Raw genomic sequence first — 17,172 nt, forward strand, 5'->3', positions numbered from 1 at the left:
CTTATCATGTCGCGGTACGCGGTCTAAAGAGTGTGACCATGTGTTGTTGCGTGTTCAACCAAGGACATTATATTGGTTGGTTATCCTTGGTTTAACCAAGAATAGGGATAAAACACTCACTGTATATGTATGAAATTCAGCTAGGTTTGAGGGCTACACTACCAAAATCCAGCAAGTAATCGTTGGCCGGGCGTAGCTATACATTGTGATAATGGTGTTTGAACTAATCATTTATAGAAAAGACTAAATGAATAGACTTTCAAAATGTTTGGGCCCTAACATTGCTTGGGTTTCCTTAAAAAAAAACCCACAACGACAACAACATACAACCCAATGACTTGTATTGATAGCACTTGTAAAACCAATCAGGAATATTACAAAAACTAACACACATGATCGATTTTACAGAATTGAAAACATGAACGTGTTCGTCATCAAATGAATCACAAGTTGCACATAATGAATTAACACAATTTAATCAAGAAGTAATTTAGATTGACAGCCTGAGAGAGGTAGACAGTACCTCTCATTAATTATGAACAACTCAAGTGAAATACGTGCTCGTAGCACTATCGTTCAATCTCATGTCTGGGAGCGCCTTTCATAACAAATAGAGCTATTGTTTTATTGTAGTATGTGCCTCGCGGCAGCTAGCAGACTAAAGCATAACAGGGTAAAACACAGGTTACTGCACAAGCAAAACAGGGAGAGAAATGACTAAATATCAAAGTGCTCTTTTTGACAAGTACAATTCACAGTGGACCACAGCTTTAAGAACTGCAGTCCTTTCCAATAGCATGCATATTCATAATGAGTGAGGGACTACAGCTGAGATTCAAACTGACAAACTTTACGTACAGAGAAATGGTCACTAACGTTAATCACAAAGCACTGAATCTATCAATTAGTAGACTAAAGAAATGGCATCTAGCAAGATCGCTGTAGGTCATTATGCCATCATTTGTTATAGATAGTTGTCGCCTGACTCATACTTGCATGTATTAAAACACTTTGTGGCGAGTGGAACAGTCTCCTGGCTCCCGGGATCGAACCAGGGCCCGCCAGTCCACAGGCAGCACCATAACCGCTAGGCTAAAAGATCCGGACCAGTTAGATTGACCAGTTAGTGGCGCATGAACCCCTCTGTTACAGTATTTTGGTAATCATTCCCCTCTCTATTGTTATCCGTTTTGTTTTCCGTTTTAGTGTTTTTTGTCCAACGCACCTTCACAACGTCCCTTCGGTACACCAATAAAGCTCTTTCCGTGCTTAAGGTTCTAAAGTTGAACTCCTGGGCTACATAACCAGTTCTCGGTGCCTGAGAGTCTATATACGTATGGGGCGACGCACCAGGGTCCTCAAGACATGTGTCCGTTTCAGTTACGCGACAACTTGCTTGTAGAAGACGTTCAAGTCTTCTGATGTCATCGTCGTATTCTTGCAGACGTTCTGGACTCTGGACGTCGTCGCCGTTTGGTCTTTGGTAATGGGAATTTGCGACCATGTTGCATGCAACAGCGCCACGCGCCCTCTTACGCGCACCACGTCTAGGAGCACGAAGTTTACGTAAAGCTTTCTTCCCTATCACACAAGCAAACGCGACAAAAAGCATGGAAGCGATAGAAGCTGTAGTGATAATAACAGCTTTCGTGATCGTGAAAGACATCTTGGTCTCTGTGTCTGTACTTTGCGTCGTGTCCATTGTTTGCACCTGTTTGCACCCAAGGCGTTTCCACTCAACTCTTTTTGTCTTCTTTTTGGACGTCGCAACAATAACGGGGCAGAGACTGTACAGTGTAGATGGAATCAAACCTTTCAGCACGGAAACAGACCCTTTTCCTTGCAGACGGTATACTTGTTCTTTGGTCTCGGTGGAAACAATAACAACGCGGCGAATGATTGAGTCTGTGGTATTGTCCTCCCATCGAAGTGAAATAGATGTCGCTGTAATGTCGGCAATGTGAAAACCAAACGATTTGTCGCCTGTTCCTGCTGTTGCCACTTTTTTAACGGACGATGTCCTGTCTGCTATTGTAGCTTTTAGCACTTTCCAAGCAGAGGAGGGATTCCGGCTGGTTTTTGACGTATTTTTAGGCGTTTTTTTCGGGCTTTCTACTTTGTCATTTTTTGTGTGTGTCGCCAGCCCACAAAATGTCGACGGTGTTTCCACACACAGAAGTACGTCCCTCCACGTCACAGTTATAGGTTTATCAGCTCCATGCCATCCTTTCGTATCACGCTGTTCCGTTTCACAGCGATACAGTCCACAAGCCTGTGTCGTCACATTCGTCAGTAGAAGCGGAGAAGTTACGTTCCCCACTGTAATGGTTTCATCGGGAAAGGCCCGGGTCCAACTGGTGGGTACGGTCTCCTGTGCGGACCTACATGGCAACAACACATCGCTCCCTTCTTTGAGAATAGTTATGATTGGAGAACGAACATTGACATCAGTGTTGACTTCTTTACAGCCTCTCTGGTTAGAATAAAGGTCCCAAACCGTCCTTACGTTAGTTCGCCACTCAAGTTTGTGTATCTGACACGATTCTGATGGTTCTGCCGTAGTAGAATCGAGGAATTCTACAACAGGTAGGGACGATTTCACAGAGGATATACTGCTGGTACACTTTAGCGGGTTCCCTGCGAATTCGGTCACAACTGCAGCAGGCAGACGTGCGATTTCCGCCGGGATTTCGGAGATGTCATTGGCGGCGACAGAGACTGTCCTTAGTGCTGAACTGCTGATCAAAGATACTGCTTCAAGCGGAAATTCTACAAGGTGATTGTCGGCCAGTTCCAGTATCTGTAACGCCGACAGTCCCTGAAATGCGTTTGGGGAGACTCGGGTGATATTGTTGTTGGCCAGTAGCAGGCGTTGGAGCGAGCGCAATGGCGAGAACGCACCATCATTTAATGTTGTCAAAAAGTTGCTTCCAAGGTCCAGGTCTAACAGTTTTCCAAGTCCCTCAAAGGCACCTGACCCGATGTCTTTAATGTTGTTCCCGTAGAAATCAACATACGCACTGATGTGGTCTTCCTCATGGAAAACACCGTCACGTATAACAGCAATACCTTTGCATCGCATGTCGATACTGTTCTGTCCATCGGTACTTGAATATGCAGCAAGGTATTCCGTGACGTTGCGTCTGGTCAGATGGAGCCCAGTTTTCCATTCGGCTTGACCGAAACATAGGTTATCGAAGCGCCTGGCATCCCCTAAAATCACTATGAGCACTACTGAAAAAGCGTATGTCACAGAGCGCACCATCGTACCTGAGTTGTAGGTCTGAGAGCCTCAACTTGCAAAAGGAAACGTTTCTAACGGTGCTGAAGGGAACACGTAGCCTGTGTTTACACAAGCTCTCGGCCGGAGGTTACTGACCCCCACCCCAATGGCGGTTACAGGACTGGTCGGCCGCTAGGAGCTAGATTTGTCAGGCTAAGGAACACGTATCTTCTGACAAACAGTCGGCGTGGAATACTGATGTTCAGATGTTCATTATAGCAATCGATAGGTAGATAATCATGAAAACTTTCTTTACATAAAGCACAATAGCACGGGGGTACTTCAGATGGCGACCGCACTCAGTCTATTCTGTACACAAGGCGAGTTATATTTCATTAAGGGCCCAAGTCACGTGGAAGGTACACGTATACTCTAGTCCAATAACATTCAGACAACAATTTTTATGATAATGTACGACATTGACTGTTTCAAAATCTTATCCAGTTGCTTGAGTAATTATTTTTGGCGGATAATGTACGAACCCTGACAGACGTGACTTTGTTTTGAAAGCACGTGTAAAATCAATCAGACCACCGCGATAACATGAGTTCATCAGTTATCATTGAATAAATGATTTAATAATGAAATGAAAGAACAATTTCCTTCCCAATTAGTAATAGACACACGCTATGACAGCTTGATTAACAGGGAGGTCTGATAGCAGACATGATAAATTTCCTCTCGCCAGTTAGTGGCACCTCATATGGAACGTACGGACGTGTATTGCATGTGAATAAAGGTGTTCATTTTCAGTACTTTAAATGCACAGCATTTCTGTCTCCATAGACAAGTGTAACACCACACAAAATTTTAACTCTCTACATTTGAGCTGACAATCTTCAACCTGGGTACTATCCATGAAAACGTACAAGAGGAACGGGAGGTAAAACTGAATAAGGAAAGAACCCTGGTTAGCCCAGCATTAATATATTATTATCGTTATTAACATTTTTGCACCTAAACATCAGAAGGAACGTCGTCAGGATGAAGTATTCCATCTCGTGGGTTGGTCCCTGACGCGGTGAAATAACGTCACTTAGCGATATAAAGCAAAAGTGCAAAACATTTTGCCGGACACGTGGAGGGGACTGACTTTCCTGGCCTGGCCAATCATCATCCCTTGTTTGTCGAATTTTACGACCCCTTACCTTCGTAGGAAGGCCTGGTGGAAGGAGCCTAAATAGCAGGTTCTCTGGGGTTTTTTTTAGCTTGTAATACACTTTCTGCTGATACTTCTTTTCGTAATCGGTCGTTTGTGCAGCCAGTCCGTAACCATTATGCTCAGTAGGTGGAGGCTAGTTCGTGAGAGATAATAAAAGTTAGACTTAAGGGGAGGATGCGACATTCATTTCCTCAAGGAGGATTGTCGATGCAACGGAAAATTTGTTACGGGAGTGAATTAGAAAATTGTATTTGTTTGAAAGCTTCGTAAGCATAAAAGCATTATATCTTCTGTCATGGAAATGCTATGGTAAAATATCACACGTACTCTTGAAAGGAAAGGAACGAAATTTTGCTTTTGAGAGGTAGGGTTGTCGAATTAAATACTAAAATTCTCTCAAATTCTTAAAACCCTTTCGGAGCCTTAGGGCGTTTACGTATTCCACAAGAGACCAACAATTTGGCGGCCATTCTGACGATTTTTTCCCCTAGCGGGCAGATGCAATACTGCAGGTACGGTATTCTAACAGCCCCGACAAATTTTGCGTAAAAAAACTTTAAATTGAAATTCAGTACCATTTTCAGTCAAGGGCTTTCAAACAGGGTGGCCTTGAAAGTGAAAAATAGCTTTTAAAATTTGAAGTGACCTGTTTCACTTGTTCACACAGACTCGAGACGCAAAGTTTTAATACACTCTCACAAAGAACTCCAAGGTCAACAAGTTGTCAGTAGATCGATACCCGTGGTTTCCCACTAATTGTTTTCCCCACCCGCAATGCCATTCAAAGATACAGAAGGATGGTTTTTAGACCTGGAGGTGATTAGTTTTCAGCAAAGAAAATCGAAGGCTACCCAAGGGGTCTGATTAAACGTGGTCAAAAGGGCAGCCACCACCTGATTACCACCTAAAGGTTGTAGCTATTTTCTTTTCACTTCAAACTTCTGGGAGTTGATTAATTTCCTGTTTGTACATCTGGTACACACTTAGCTTGCTGTCGACTTGGATTAAGCCTGTCTTCACTGGTTAAATCAACACGTAGAAAAAGGTGCGATGCGCCAAATCTGCGGAAGAAACGTAGCAGCTACGTCTTCCATGCGAAGGTCGACAGAGTTCAAGCCTAGATTATTATAGAAAGGTGTATAGTGTGAATGGTCTGAGGGGGAAAACAATTTTCTGCTGGCTTAGGCAACGACAAGAACGTCCACACATTTTGAGTTTGAAAGTAACAAAACATCGACCATGTATAGACACTATACTATAGTGTTACTGAATATGGTTTATTCAATTCTTTTACAAGAATTGCTCATGACGTCTTATCTACGATTATACAGTGAAACCATTGAAGTAAAACCATTAAAAACCAACCCTTAAGCTTGTTCCTTTAGTTCCAAATCCCTGGAAGAAAGGCTAAGATTAGTACAGGTGAAGGTGGAAGCACGAGTTCTGGGAAACTGACCCGACCTTAGGCTTCGGTAAACAATTCCTTCTACAGCAATTTCCCGTAGATTTCACGGTTCCCTTCACCGTGTCATGTTTAATAACATCCTCGGTGGTATCAACCAAACATGTCAGAGAAGGTTTCCAGCCTCCGGGTGTTTTCATTGCTGCGGTCGACGATGTGGAAATATCGAGCAAGCCTTTCCCTTTTATTGTGTAATGAAGGACTAGCTTGGTTTTCATCAGGTATTGGACGCACCAAATCTTGTTTTCCACTTTCGTTTGTGATCAGTGTGATAGCCGGTAGGGCTATTATCTTCTGAGTAAACCTGTTGAAAGTGATGATAGAATGAAAGGTCGCCTATGCTGGTACGATACAAAAGTTCTTTTCTAGAAACTTTTATCCTTCGCAAGGGAATAATTCACCATATTTTCGACCGTTTTCACTGGTCTTCATTGCAGTTCACTGTTGCAAAAATCAAGTTTTAAAAGTCCCGGAGAAGATCCTCAGAAGAGGCATAGAAAATAACAAACGCAGCACACCTTTAAAATATGCAGTTCACTATCATAGAATGATAGCTTGATTCGTGTATAGTTTCATCAGGTTGGTAAGTCAGTGAATGAAAAGACTCTTTTTTTACACAACCAAGAGATTTATTCCACCGACGAAGATGATAATGATGATGACGTTTCTGTGACCATCTGTCACCTTCTTCAAGGCAATTCTGACTGGTTCACATAGCAATGCAGCACAGGTGTCGCTGCTTATAGATGCATTCCCGAACGCATTGCAATGTGAACTAGTCAGAATTGCCTTGAAGAAGGTGACAGATGGTCACCTAAACGTCGGTGGAATAAATCTCTTGGCTGTTTAAAAAAAGAGTCTTTTCATTCAATGATATAGCTTGATGTCTGTTGATCATTTTTTTTAGGTATGATATCTTATGGTCCAGATGGGACATGGTTCAAGGGGTCTTCGAGACCATTTTTTCAGGTTTCTCCTAATGGACTATAGGACCGAAATGGTCGTTAGATTGTTGACAGCTATGATCAATGTGGATAAAATGCTCTATAATTTTTGTCTAAATTGCCTCACTGGGAACTACAAATAAAACAGAAAATGGAAGAATTTCACACACTTCAATAGTCGAATTCTGCTATGATCAGTTCTTGTATTTGTTACAAAAGTTTATGAAACTTACTACAGTAAGTGGACTTTTTCACAATCAATTATCACACCATAGTAAGTTACAGTAGCTTTAACAGAGCAAGAGAGATATAAGAATCTCCTGTGAAATTTGTTTACTGATTGTTCAATGAAACGCCAAATCTGGTCTTCTTATCGGTAAGATCTGGTGATCCCACCACGCATGCGCACCGTGGCATGCGTTTGTACACATTTGAAGTAAAGCTCAGTGGGCACATATCCAATTCAATCAGAAGCACGCATCATGGATACAAAGAACCGGAAATATCATTGATATTTGCCGAAATTTGTTTGATCAGCAGAAAGATTTTGTGTAGAATGTCGTTATTGATATGAAAATCATAAAATAAATCAAATCATAACAACCCAAATATTGGTACACGTAACACAGGTTTGGATTATTTACAACCCAATGCATGATGTTGCATGACAAGATATGGCATGCAAGCATCAATTCCAAGTCTGCATGTTTTGTAACTTTAACATTTACTACCTCTTAAAACTCATAAATATATTTTAACCTCTAGATATCGCCCTGATATGTATCATGAATAAGGGGTTTCCTTTAAAAATTTGTATGCAGAATATCACACCTGGGACGTAAGAGGAAACGTCAAACCATTAAAGAGAGTGGTTTCTGATCTCGACAGTCCTACCCTAAAAGAAAAGCTATTCCTTTAGTATTTGTCTGTCTATAGAAATAGAAAATGGCTGTCACTTATCGGTTGCTTGAAAGCATCCTTAAATGAGCGTAGTAGACGGTTCCATTACATGGCTTTATTCACCACTATATGATGCCATTGCCGTGGGAGGGTTGTGCGACATTGGCGCGACAATTCCCGGAGTTAACTTGTTATCACAAACTGCACATTTCCGAAGGGTGTTGTCAGTGCTAATGGAATCGTGCGAGTGAATAACGTCCAAAAATAAAGGCTTTGGCAATGGCGAATTTACCGTTGCGACACAGGGTCTACTAGTTAGTCCCTCAGCGAACTAGAATGATGTCGACGTCCAAGTTCAAATGCAATGTAGAGCCACTTTTTCCTCATGGAGACACGACGTTACAGGCATCTGCGTCATTCAAGTGCCTTTTCCAAGAAGTTGTCATCGACTGCTTTTGAATGCCACCCAAGAGATGTCAATTGCACGATTTTGTGTGATTTCAAGCTTTAAAGTTGACTTCCACATGCGTAGCGCCTGTGGAATTGTAGTGTTAAACGAAAGAGAAAGTCATTAGAAAGTACTTTCGTCTTTACTTTAGAGAGAACACTTTCCTCCCATCTTGGAAGAGTGGAGATTACCACTGTCGTAAGACACTTCCTTTCACACCGGATGTGACGTCATTGAGAAGATCGATCTATTTTTCATGTATGCTAAAAATAAATAAGCCTCCGCCAGTGAGCTGGAAGACCGGGATCATACACATGCTCCCGCTGTCACCAGAAGGATATAAAACCGCTAATGATAGCAAGAAGATCTAAACGCTGACTAGACGAAGCTGGAAAACGGTGTAGGAAAACGGAGGCGATACTTAGAGACTTCACGAATACTAAGGTAAGATTTCGTGTTGCGATATTTATATCAAACATGTACTGTCTTGTCGGAAATTTTCCCTTTTTTGGTTTATAGTTTTCTTTCACTTACCACAGTCTCCCTTGTATGTAGTTTCCCTATTTTATCGCTGTCTCTCGCAAGTTATTTCGGGAGATGTAAGTAAGCTATTAGATTTTCTTTTTTACCTATGTAATGTGTATGTTCTATGAGTATTGTAAATGTCCAAGGACACCTGAAAAACAGGCCGCACGTCTGACTTTGATTTTATAGTTTCCCCTGTATGTAGTTTCCCTATTTTATCGCTGTCTTTCACAAGTTATTTCGGGGTATGTAAGTAAGCATTAAATTTCTCTTTTTAACTATGTGATGTGTAGGTTCTATGAGTATTATAAATGTCCAAGGACACCTGAAAAACAGGCTGCATGTCTAAGTTTGATTTTACCCTGGTAAGATAAAAATATATAAATGAATGAATAAATTTGTTGTGGCCGGTCTTGTGCTGAAGAGAGGATACCTTCGCAACCATCGGTTAGTTTATGCCGAGAAACTCGTAATAACGTAGTGTTCGAGTCCGACGGGACCTTCAATTATTAATTAGCATCATGCATCTTTCTCAACACTAACTGGTTGGCAAATTCTAACCATAATCCTTAAATCAATCAGTCAATCAATTAGCCAATTAATTAGCCAATCAATACCCTGCGATCGTAATGAAAAACAGTGCTACTTTTCTTTAACAATAATTGCTTAAGCTGTCGGTGCTGTTATCAAATTATTCCTTGCATTTGGTGGTCGATTCCAAACTCTAATGTATCATGATGCCTCGGAACACACAAACACGTAAATCTATTGTCTAGTTGTGTTGCCATCTGCTAGATTGTTCATGACATTTTTCCGTGGTACTGAGGGACCATTTCTTCCAATTGGCAAAAAAAAAAAAAAAAATTGCTAGCATATACATGTAGCTATGTCACAAAAACAAATGTGTTTTATTCTTCCCCCTAAGTCGGTGTCATAAGATATTTTAGACGCAGTTGTGTAAAATCTATAAAGCTTTTAAGCTATTAAAATGGTTTATTGTCCGGTTTTGGCACTCTAGGCTAGTTAGTGAGTCCATCGTAGCTTATATAAGCCATCGGGGCCAGAAATCCCTCTAAATTTAGGTTTTACGTCTGGTTCAGTTAATCCGGAGGTTGATAATGATACCTATGGAGGCAGCGAGAATTCTCTTCCACATGTTGAACACATGTGAGTGTAAAGAATTCACCAAAGGAATACGAATGGACTGTCGGTGGCTCTGGTCCAACGTTTATTCATACCGAAGCTTTGATACACGTGAAGTTGTATCATTTGTGCTTGTAGATTTTGACTTCACACTCACTTGCGAACGCCAAATACTGGAGATTGATCTGGAAATAACATTGTGTGAAATTTGTCAGCCCAAGCGTCCCTCGTAGGGGAAAAATCCTATTCTCCAAGCAGAGGCTTCGATCGAGAGGGGTAGTTTTGTCCGGGATTTTTAAACGTTCCTCTCAAGCCTCTGCTTGGAGAATAGAAAAATCCAAATTTCAACAAAAAGAAATATAACAACCCAGTCAATAGCAAGGATATCACTAGCAGTTCATCTGGGCACTTAAAACAGTCTGCAGTGGTACTGAGTGACAATTTCTTCCAATCGGCAAAAAAAGAAACAATTGCTAGCATATACATGTAGCTATGTCACAAAAATAAATGTGTTATATTCTCCCCCCTAAGTCGGTATCATAAGATATTTCAGACGCAGTTGTGTAATATCTATAAAGAGATATAAGAAATATAAGAGATACAATAGCAAGGATATCACTAGCAGTTCATCTGGGCACTTAAAACAGTCTGCAGCACATCATTTTCCAGCAGCATCTATAAAATTGAGAAGACATGGAGTAAAAAATTCCATCTTGTTAGATCCTTTACTCATCTAGAAAATGAAATGCTATTTACCCCCAAACATGTCTTTGACTGACTTTTGAATTTCTACTGAACCTTTGAGTTAAAGATCTAGATATACGTCTATTTACATCCAAATTTGAACATACGTGAGGTACAAAATTGTATAATTTTTATATATTGGCTCCGCACTTGCGAACACACGAGGAACTGAGCTATAAATAGCAAGATGTTGAATTGGTAAACTAAGGGAAATCAAATATCAAGAAAAAGGCTACAGGATAAATAACGACCTCGTCAAAAGCAAGAATATTACCAGAGGTTCTTGTAAGCACTTTTGAACAATAGTCATGTTACATCATCTTCTAGCAACAGCAACAGCAACGACAGATCGACAAGACATGGTAGAAAAATCCAAATTTTGTTAGATGTTTTCCTCATTATGAAAACGAAATGCCATTTATCCCACCGTGATATTCACAGTCTATTGCATGTCCCCGTGGTGCAAGCGGTAACGCAATTGCGACCCCGCTGCTTCGCCATCTGGATCAAATTCCGTGGATCCTAGGGCCCGAATTCGATCCTAGGGGTCGACTCCAGCTCGGACATGTTGTAAGGGATTGCATTCGTCATTTTGGATGGTGACGTAAAGCCGGCGGCCCCATGTATGAGGGAGCTTCAGGCATTAGCCTCAAGCGTCAAACCTCTGCATGCAGAAGAACCCACTTATCGAGAAGAGTAGGGGTGACCCGGTGTGCTTGGTCAAAAACGCGAGCCGTGGCGAAGCCGCATTGCACTACCACTAGCTACTTGAAAAAGCATCATGCTTCACCTCAAATGAGGATGCCTTGAAACGAATGTCTAACTAGGTAATTTCATCTTAAACTGTGAGCTAATGATAATGTCTACCAGACGAACTACGCTGGCTGTAGAGAGAATAATTGTTTTCATGGGATTTTGGCCACCATAGGGTTTCATTCATTCGCCAAGAGAGGGAAATGTTAACCTTTCCGCGGACCGACTCTCCTGGCCAATTAGTACCCTTTTTACCGAATACTACGATCCATACTTCCGTAGAAAGAAAGGCCTGGTGGAGGTTATAGCATAGCCCTTACCGCACGATTATACAGCTCACTATTGTACGCCACGAAGTTGCCGTTTTTCTCGTGTAATATTCAAGTCTCAATTGGAAAAATGGGCCCCGCCTGGCCATGGCAGTTCACGGGCTATTTTTGGTACTTGTGGGGGTGGCCCCTACGTGTCCCCTGCGGTTGCCGGGCTATTTTGGGACCCGGCCGGGACCCTGAATTATTTTAACTTGGACTTAAAATCAACGCGGGACCCGGTAACAATTAGACACCGTAAGCTAAACGTGCGAGCACCGGGAGGTACCCCTCCTCCCCGTATCCGAAATTTGTGGCTTCGGGGCCCGGCCGGGCCTACACCCCGACGGGCACCGGCGCAATTGGGATCAAAGCATTAGCCATCAATCATTATATCCCGACAAACTGACGGAAGCAATCGGCCGCTCTCCCAGGAAATCGCTCCTGATTGTGAGAAATGACCCAAGCCGTGTGAATGGAGGAATGTCCAATTACAGGGGAAACGTTATGATTTATCGCTGAGAAATTGACACGATTGGAATTTTGATTATTTTATAGCGGAAACGGAGGTCCCTTCAAATCTGCAGCAAAACTTGGAACTAGGGAAATCTTTATCCAGTGGGTATGTACCAAAAAATCGTACTTTTCGTACTATCGTGTTGAAGTTCGAAATGTTGATTTTGTCCGCATTACGTAGACTTTGATTTAGATTTTCTCTGCAATACGCAGTCCCCCGAGTAATATACAAGAACGGAACAATCAAAAATGGTCGACAGTGTAAAATGTCTATTGATTTTCAATACTACGTAATGCGCACGGTGCTACGAAAGACCTTAATGACGACGGGATCGCCTTTACGTGTAGCTTCTATGCAGCAACACGTACCGGGGCATGTCTTTATGATCATTCTCTGTCCTTCATCGCCAAGATTCAGTCGTCGGGGATGACTGATAATCGCACTCTTGAGCCTTAAATAACAGGAAAAACATGATAACGGCTAGCAAAAATGACAGCTACGGTTGCGTATGTAACCTCTCGCAATAGGATATATCCTTGGATCAAATAGTAGCGCCTTGAAACAACAAGGCCGCGAGCTTCATTTTATTGGTTCATCCTTTTTGGTTGATCCTCACGAAAATTGGTTATATATGAATCGTTTTGGAGCGGTAAATTGTTTGCCAAGGTCGCGAGGAATATGAGGTTTTATCCGGCCTTTGGACGATATTGATGCCTTATCTGTGTCCTCCCGCATATTACTGATTCGAAGATAGTACACAATTGATTTGGAATATATGATGTATACTTTAATGAAGACTTTGAATTTCTAGAAACGAACGGAGCAAAGTGGATACATACTGATCGAGTGATTTATAATCAACATACACGTTCTCAAATATTGAATGATATCTGCTATATTAACGGTAAGAAATTGATACAAGCTTGAATACGGGGAAATTCATAAGTAACTAAAAATGATGGAGAAAACGTCTTATATAAAATGTGTGTTTTTTACATTTTGAAAGTTACGCCAAACAGCACTTACATAAGCAAATGGATATGCTTGGGAAGACATAAGTATATACTTAAGTTGCTTGAGTAACTGCTATTTGACGTATCTTATTTCCTAGATATCTAACCTTCACCCAAGAAGGTTTTATAAAAACTCCTTGCTTCACCGTAGTACCATTTTGAAAGTTGTCAGCGAAAAATGATTTTCCCCGATTTTAGGGAACTCCAGATAATACAAGCGTTAAGGTACATCAAGTAGAAATGCACGCCTGGAAATGGAGGAATACGTCCCAAATGTATACTTAATAGATACATTAGACTGCAGTTATGTGAAGTGAACCCCCATGGCGTGGTTCTAGGTACCGCACGGGCCCATTAGCCTAGATATACGACTGTATTCCACTCTCCTCATGTGGCAAAACTCGCGGAATGTTCTTGCAGCCTCTAAATCTTCTTCAATCGTTCATACTCATTGTCCCACGGCCTTTGAAGTCAATTGCCTGGAACAATGAGCCATGCCCATGGAATCCAGTATTGGAAACTATTTCTCTACAAACTGTGATATCATCCTTCCTAGGTAAGGACGACGTCGCCTGCTGTGTTCATGGGTGACGACAAGCTGGGCGTGTCATCACAAGGAGACTAGGTGAGAATGTAAAATTGCTGCGGTATCTTGGGGCAAACCTGCCGGATAAACTTGGTAAGAATCACAGCGAACTGTTGGATTGATTGATGTAGATAACGTGTGTTCTGTGAATGATTCTGGTCAGCTGTTAGCCCAACGGTACACAGTCAAGGTTGGATCGCGTTTATCAGATCTGCACAAGCGCGCAAGGCGAGATCTCCCCCGTGACTCACACCCACTCACCTGTCTTCATCTGGGACAAAAGTAAGGCCCAGACCCTGGCGCTGCGGACGTGGTGCGGAATAGTAAAGACGGGCGTGTGGGAAAAAAACCCTCGACCATTTCAGAGGAACTGTTCCGTACGAGAGGAGTGCTGCCACGGACGGGTAGGCATGGGGAACACGGGCGCCTGTGAGGTCGACTCCGCGGCACCTCCCGAGTGGACCAAGGTGGTCGTCGCGGCGATTTTAACCGTCATCGCCCTGACGGGACTGTTGGGGAATGGCACCGTCATCCGGACTGTTTGCGCCAACAAGAACATGAGAAACATCCCCAACATCTTCATCACGAGTCTCGCCATCGGGGACTTCCTCGTCATGCTCACCTGTGTGCCGTTTACGGTGGCCATGTACTTCCTTACGGAGTACGAGTTCGGTAACGTCATGTGCAAGCTGACACCGTTCGTTCAGCTGACGTCTATAGGGGTGTCCATCTTCACGCTGACGGCCATGAGCCACGATCGCTACCAGGCCATTGTCAACACCATGAACATCCGGCGGAGCCACGCCTTGAGCCGCACCGTGGTGGCAGCGGTGGGCATCTGGCTGGTCAGTATGTCCCTCGGCATCGCGGATGTTGTACACTCAGAAGTCATCATCTTGTCCCAGAACAACACCAATCTGTCTCGGAGCACGATGAAAACTTGCATGCCGTTTTCACCCGAGCTCATACCCGTGTACCCGCGTGCTCAGACCATGGGACAGTTCGCCGTGCTCTACTGCGTGCCACTCATGACCATCGCGGCGTTCTACATCCTCATCGCCCGGCACCTCCTCATCACGTCCCGTAACATCCCCGGTAGAAACAGCACCGTGGCCCGGCAGATGGAGACCAGGAAGAACGTAGCTAAAACCGTGCTGATTCTCGTTACGATCTTCGCCCTCTGCTGGCTTCCCGTGCACGTTTTCAACCTGTGGCGCTGGTTCGCGCTATTCCCCTGCTACCCTCCTTCGGATGTCCACTTCTACGTCATGGCAGTTTCCCAAATTCTCATGTACGCCAACTCCTGCGTCAACCCCTTCGCGCTCTGTCTCTCCAGCAAAAGTTTTCAAACCTACTTCCGTCGGTACCTCTGCTTTTGGTGCAGAGAAAACGAGAAGGTGAAGTTCACAGTAACTACTACAAGACCTGTTCGGCAGTTGTACAGCGTGCCCCACAACTGTCGAGATATCCCCGGCTCTATGGAGCCATTCCAGATATCCCCATCTCCGTCTCATCCGACACAAGTAACCAACACCACTAGACTTCAAACTGACGATGGGGTGTGCCAAAGTTCTAGATACAACAGCGCAATGGAGTAACAGTGCCGCTTTAGAATCAATACGTGGGGTTGTTCAAACATCCAAGTACGTTTCCAACCAACCAAACAAAACAAACAAACACATCAAGCTAAATTAGTGGAACAGCGGCATGTGCAACAATGGATTCCATCCACTTTTCTTCTCTAAACCTCTATTTACACGTGTAAGACAGAAATACAGAAGGATTTGTTACATGTTTATAGGATGTGTTTGAAATCTAAATCATTGTTAACGAACAGTTGCAATGGTATATGTCCGTGGATATCTATTGCGCCGTTGTAAAAAAAGTCAGGACATATATTCGGCACTCAGGGGACGCCATGACAATGGACACAAGATGCTTATACAGTCGTTTATACAGAGAGGAAGAGGACATGCAATGAACGACGATTGAACTTTTTATTGCAAAAGCCGTACAGTGACTGTTACCTATGGATGAAGGTATGTTGTCTTGTGTAAGACTTGTTAAGATAATTGTGTACAAATGCAAAAATGTCACTTTCTAAAGGTTTGGCTAAGAGGTCGTGATGCCAATGGTTGTACCATACTGATGTTAGAATCCTTGAAACGTGTTTTTTTTAATGGTCGGCCAAGTTAGTTCCGGTCAAAATTCACAATCTTGACCATATAGAATACCACATTCTCTTTCCTATATGAAGAATATGTCAACTGACGCTTCTCCCTTGAAACGCTTTTATTAATTAATAACTTTTTTGCTAGCATGCTGTAAAAAGATTCAGATCAATGTGTACATATTATAAAAAGATACCGTCAAAGAAACCGGCAGATATGATGTATATAATATAATACAAAATGTAGATAACAGTAAAGTGATATATAAAGATGACAAGATTATGTGACACGTACAGTACATAATAATGTAATATAAAAAGAAGCTATAAACAGATATCCATGACTGTGAAAGAAAAGAAAGAATAGTACATGTACAGCCAAACAAAGAATACTTTCCAGTCCAGAATGTATCTAGTTTGAAATGTAAGAAGGTTGATGTACATGGATGTTAAAGATGCTAGGAGTGTACCCATGTAAGGTTATGTGTGACGGTATGTCATGATCATGTATTGAGATATGTTGTTGATAGTAAGTTCCCACTGTGGTATATTCTAAACCAATATACAATAGTAAAGGTATAGTCAATAAATGTAAATCTATTCAGATATACGTTGATAAAGATCTAAATGCTACGCCTATGTCAATGGTCTGGTGTATCATTCGCATGTCGAGCCAATTCAGACGGAATTACAAAACTATTAGAACCTGGTATACGTAGTTGACCCTCTTTTAAATCGTTTCCCTTCTACCACCACCAGTGGCACTTACATTAACCACTATGATAATGGATCGATACCCAGTAGATCTAGTTTTTCTTCTTCAGGTGGACTGAACCAACCTTACTACAAACTTTAATAAATAGAAAAGAATGTTGAAGTATATATTGACATCACCAATTACGTGCTGAGCTGTAGATGTAGTATAATCCTAAAGGCAAATGCCTTTCAAACCATTAGTTGAGATAAGAAAAACTACAAACTTGGGAATGCATGCATTTCTCAACGTATCATAATCTACTGAAGTGATGTCAGTTTGTCGCGATTGCAAAACTATTGGGTACTTAACCTCCTTTTTCAATCGCTTATTTTGTATAGCATCACGGATTGCACTTAGAACGACCCTCTATGTGTCGCTTTATCGAGAGATGAAATGAGTGCTATGTCAACCTCTCTACGAGTTTGATAGATAAGAAACAAACGACGAAGTGATATCA

General features: G+C 42.2%; 1 pseudogene; it reads left to right on the forward strand.

The window, feature by feature from the left end:
• The first annotated feature begins 13,643 nt into the window (after positions 1 to 13,643).
• Positions 13,644 to 16,493, forward strand: LOC136437322 (gastrin-releasing peptide receptor pseudogene; annotated as a pseudogene).
• The last annotated feature ends 679 nt before the right edge of the window (positions 16,494 to 17,172 follow it).

This window comes from Branchiostoma lanceolatum, chromosome 1, assembly GCF_035083965.1.
Source record: "Branchiostoma lanceolatum isolate klBraLanc5 chromosome 1, klBraLanc5.hap2, whole genome shotgun sequence".
Classification (NCBI taxonomy): Eukaryota; Metazoa; Chordata; class Leptocardii; order Amphioxiformes; family Branchiostomatidae; genus Branchiostoma; species Branchiostoma lanceolatum.